This window comes from Gossypium arboreum, chromosome 7, assembly GCF_025698485.1.
Source record: "Gossypium arboreum isolate Shixiya-1 chromosome 7, ASM2569848v2, whole genome shotgun sequence".
NCBI lineage: Eukaryota > Viridiplantae > Streptophyta > Magnoliopsida > Malvales > Malvaceae > Gossypium > Gossypium arboreum.
In genome coordinates this window covers 6,880,232-6,885,662 of record NC_069076.1, presented here as the reverse complement: position 1 = coordinate 6,885,662, position 5,431 = coordinate 6,880,232, and the positions used below count along the sequence as shown (strand labels likewise).

General features: G+C 35.1%; 1 long non-coding RNA gene across 1 annotated transcript; it reads right to left on the bottom strand.

Annotated features, from left to right (window-relative positions):
- Positions 1 to 803: 803 nt before the first annotated feature.
- Positions 804 to 1,689, bottom strand: LOC128295587 (uncharacterized). Its single transcript, XR_008286116.1, has 2 exons — positions 1,540 to 1,689; positions 804 to 1,150 (listed from the first exon to the last, which is right to left on the bottom strand). It is a non-coding gene; the product is annotated as an uncharacterized LOC128295587 (long non-coding RNA).
- Positions 1,690 to 5,431: the final 3,742 nt, after the last annotated feature.

Genomic DNA, 5,431 nt, shown 5'->3' with positions numbered 1-5,431 from the left:
ATACAACCAAAATTATTACATTTAAAAGATCTCTCAATACCAAAAGATTGGATGATTGATAGGATAAGTGGTGCTAGTACTTCAAAACTCGTAAGTACTATAGAATATATGTCATCTGGAGATAGACTATATTTTAAAAATAATACTATAACAAATACAAATGATAATTTAATTTTACCTTCTAATTCTCAAATAGAAAAAGAAGAAGATAATATTAGTACAAATTCAACAACACCGATAGGTATGAAAACAGTTCAAATACCTATTTTCCCTACTGAACCTAGTAGAAATTCTAAAAATACTAGAATGGAAGAAATACAGTCTACTACTATTATTCAACAAATGAAAATGGGAAAAAATGATATTATTACATTTTCAAATTTCCAACCTAGGAAATATTATACATATATAGAAATTACATTTCAATTTAGAGAATATAAAACATATTCTTTGCATGCTTTATTAGATACTGGAGCTACCACAAGTAGTTGTAGAGAAAATGCCATTCTTGTAGAAAAATGGGAATTAATGAAAAACCCAATTAGAGCCATAGGAATTGATGGTAAAGAAACCATAATCCAATTTAAGGCTAGAAATATACCGATTTCATAAATAATGTAAGATTTGTAATTCCTAAAATATTGTGTTTTCCTGAAATGCATGGAGACTTATTATTAGGAAATAATTTTATATATCATCATTTACCATTTTCTATAGATAAAAATCTAGTAATATTATCAACAGAAAAAACTTTTGTAGAAATACCTTTAATAGAAAACCATAAATTTATATGTGATAAAGGATTTAGACCAATAAGAAAAGAACAGATTAAACAACTAGAAACAAATCATTGGTGTACAGGCCCAATATTGCCCGGGCCCAGACAAATAAAAAATAACAAAACCCAAAACAATAAAAAAGAGTCCAAAATAATTAGCCCATTTACAATATTAAACAACCCAATTTACATCAAACCCTAGCCCAAATAACAGTCCACTTGCTTAAGGTTTTTCAGCAGCAAACCCCTAGCACCCCAGCTCTCCATGCCACCATGTCGGCCACCATGCCCCTCAGCCTTGGCCACCACGCCCCACGCGTCTGACACTCCCACCAACTCCTCCATGTGCACCCACCTGTTGATTTCCATCACCTGCAGAATAAAACAAAAAAGAAAGCAAACATTAAGACAGAGGCAGACGACAGGAAGCAATGGCAAGAAATTTAAAAAAATGTTGTATTGAAATGGCTATAAAGGCCAGATCTGAATGTAATACGGGGGGAATTTTTTGGAGATTTCAAAGGGAAGAATCGGTTGTATTTTGGGGGGGATATATATTTTTTCTTCGGAGATAATACAAAGTGGAAGAGTAAATCAAGAATCAGAACTAAGTTTTGAAAGGTGATTTTTCATTTTTTTTTTGGAATTTTCTCTTGATTTGGATTTCGTTTGTTCTATTCCCTTTCAATATTTTTTTAAAAAAACGTTTTTTAAAAAAAAAACGTTTTTTAAAAAAAAAACAAGAGAGGGAGAGAGGGGACTTATCGACGAACTCGCGACCTCGGCTCACCGGACCTCCGATGAGGGTGGCACAGGCCTAAGAGAAAATTTGAGAGCTTTCTCTCTGTTTTTCTTTAAGGAAAATAAGAGAGATGATGGGTAAATGTTTTTTTTTAGTTTTCAAAAAAAGGGTGTTCAATGTTTTAAAAATAAAAAAATAAAAAAGTAGGCTTCATTTGTTTTTTTCCCCTCAAAAGTAGAGCCTGGGGAAGGGGAAAAGCTGACCGTGCATTCAAGGGATGGAAATGTGCACATTTCTTTTAAATGGGAAATTTTCGCGATTAGTCCCTGTCCTGTGTGCCTACGTTCAATCAAGTCCTTTTTTGTTTTCTTTAAATGCTTTCAAATTACCCCGAAAATTTATATATATATATATATATATATATATATTTTTCGCTAAAGTTTTTATAATTATTAATAGACCTACTATATTATTTTTATATACCATAGTTTTTTTTCATCGAATATTTTTATACTAAATTATTATTATTTATTATTTTCACTTTCACTAATTTAGCATTGTTATTTTAACTTTACTATTATCACTATATATATATATACATCATCATTCGACATATTATTTTCACTTCTATTATGCATTTTCGTATCGTTAATATCTTTATCGCTATGTTTGTTATGTTATTATATTTATTACTATTATTATGATTATTGTTGATTTTCCTTATATTTACTATATTCTAGGTATTAATATATACACTGTCAAGTTTACTATTATACTACTATTTTCATATTGCATGTCATCATTTTTTGTGTTGAGTTTCAACCGCCCCAAATTCATTTGATTCAAAGATTTATCCTCGACTGTTTTCAAAACAAAGGCAATATTCGATATCTGGGGTCCTCGGGAAGATTGTGCCCTAACTTACTGAGTACCAATTTTCCTCGTTGAACCTAAGTAATTGAGTACCCTTCTTAAATCTAATTGTATAAGGTTCAAATAAAAACCTATTCTTGAAATTCGGGACGTTGCACCCTAACTTACTTGGTGTGGCATCACGTTATATTGAGGGTAGTGATTTCCAAAAACAAGGCAACCTTCGGTATTTGGGAGATCTGAGAGATTGAGCTCTAACTTACTGAGTTCTAATCTTTCATGAGTCTGGAGGTCGAATATCCTTCTCTCGAGCCTTCATACATGAATTTTAAAATCAAAGACCAACTTAGTCCCGAAGGTGCGAAATGTTGGACCCTAACTTACGGGTATGGCATTCTCTCCTTTGAAATGAGTCGGTCTTTACATTTTATTCGAATAATCCCGATTTTCTTTCAAATAAAAGGATCGTACTCTGAAATCTTTTCAAACTTCGACATTAAGACATTAATTAATCAATTAGGTACCAATTTTGGGCATTATGAGGGTGCTAATCCTTCCTCGTACATAACCGACTCCCGAACCCGTTTTCTCAAATTTCGTAGACCAAAATGTCGTTTTAGTAAACTAAAATGTTTTACTAAAACAAGGGTGATCCGATCACACCCAATAAAGATCGGTGGCGACTCCCGTTTTAATTTTCGTTTTCAAACCAAAGTCGATATCCTGTTTTTTTTCAAAAAAATGGTTTCGACAGCTTGGCAACTCCGCTGGGGACCAAAGAGAGTCAAGCCGTAAAATTGATCATTTTTTGTCTTTTTGTTGAAAATTTAAAATTTGGTTTTTAACATACGATACTTTTATTGCATCTCGTGGGTTTTATGGTTTTCATCATGTTATTCATATTTTTTTTGAGTTCTATGTTTTTATGTCCCCTCGCATTACATATCGCATGACCGTTGTGGTCACACCTTTTAAGTGGGAGTGAGAAACTATGCCTTCGTGAGGTTTTCACCTCCGCATTGGCTAGGGGATCGCTTCCGGAAGACATCCGTACTTATGTCTTCGTGAGGTTTTCACCTCCGCATGGGCATAGGGAAATGTATTCCCCTGAGCCGAACTTGATCATATGAGCCTATAATGGGTGAGGGTTGAGGAATCTGCTGGTTCAGGTACCCTTTCTCCAGAACCGAACCACATATAGAGAACCCTAGGAGCTCACCCTTAGGTAGATCCACGCCCAAATTTAGTGGTCACCCGAATAGGTACTTTCTCTGTTATTTATTTCTCCTGTACTAACGAGTTTTGTTTTGTTATGACTGCATTGCATTACATCATCATAGAAATGAGGTGTTGATTCATATTTGATTACTAAATAGAACAGCTTGTCATAAGAAAACTAATTTCTTGATAAAGTAGATTATAACGCGGTTGTCTGAATATGGTCCGAGTAAACAACAAGAGAAGGCTGATAGTTCATGAAGAAATACACTACTTTGATTCATCGCCTGAGGATTCAAGCCGTCATGTCTTAAAGAAGCTAACGAGTATCGTAAGGATAAATGAGTAACGGGTCACGATCCAGATCGAGCAGAAAGAAGATAATAGAGACATCTTTTGAAAAATTCGTAAGATTTGACCATAACATCCGGATATGAAGAAAAAGATCGGTGTCTTCGTTTGGAATATGAGGGCAAGACCACATATGTAATCCGTTTTATGTAAAGAAATTTGTTTTCTAGAAAAGTTGTTCTAATGGAATTGAATTCATAATCAACGCCTCTCTTTCTTTTTGCATTCATCCCTTGCATTTGCATTGCATTTCATCACATGCATTAGATTTTCACAAAAAGGACCCTAATTAGGTAAAATTATTTCAATTAACATGGGAACCGACAAAAGTCAAACGACTAGGCATCTTGTTAGGAAAATGTCGATTAGAGATTGGTTGCCAAAAACGGGTTTCTGATGAAGGAGTCAATTACACAAGTGACCAAAACGCTTTGTAATAGACTCTTTTGATTAATGAAATGCATAAATAGGGACTATCTTGAAATCAACACCAATTTCTTGCATTTCTTTCATGATTGGCATTCATTGTACATTTATTCATTCATTATACATATCCCATAATTATTCGCTAAGGTTAGAATCATATAATTCGTAGTTGCAACACTTTAAATCTGGAACCACGCCATTCGTATAAAACGCGTCGACAAGCTAGAGTAATGGAGGCTGAGTTCAATGAAAGAATCAAAAGGATGGAAAGAGTCCAGAGGGAATTACAAGAACAACTGGCTAAGTCACAGCAAGAAACGAGGGATTTGATAGTAAGATCTCGAGAGGAATCACTTGAACAGAAGGATCAAATGACTAGAGTGATGAGATGATGTCAGTTTTGGTCAAAGGAAAAGGACCCATGCAGAACCCCGACATTATAGAACCTCAATCAAGAATTAATCATGGCCAGGATCCACCCTATCCCCCAGGATTCACTCCACCACATGCCCACATAACACAAAGGGGGTACACTCAAGAGGAATCCACAGGCTTGGAACAACGACCTATGCCATTTGCGCATCTAGGGTAAGGAACATTTATGTCAAATCCCGGAGCAACCCCTGCCAATCCTATAGTTCCAGATTTAGATGATCCGGCTAAAATAGCCAAGTTGAAAATAGATGATCACGAGGCTCAAGAGAGGTATAGGAGCTTAGAGGAAAGACTTAAGGCAATAGAAGGCACTGAAGTCTTTTCTACACTAGGTGCTAAAGAACTCAGTTTGGTACCTGACCTAATCCTGCCTCCGAAGTTCAAGGTGCCTGATTTCGAAAAGTACGATAGGACAAGATGTCCAAAAGCACATCTTGTCATGTTTTACCAAAAAATGACTGGTTACGTGAACGAAGATAAGCTACTTGTACATTATTTTCAAGATAGTCTAGTAGGATCGACTCTTCGATGGTACAACTAGCTTAGTAAGGAAAGGATCCGATCTTGGAAAGACTTGGTGTCGGTATTCTGTGAGCAATACAAGCATG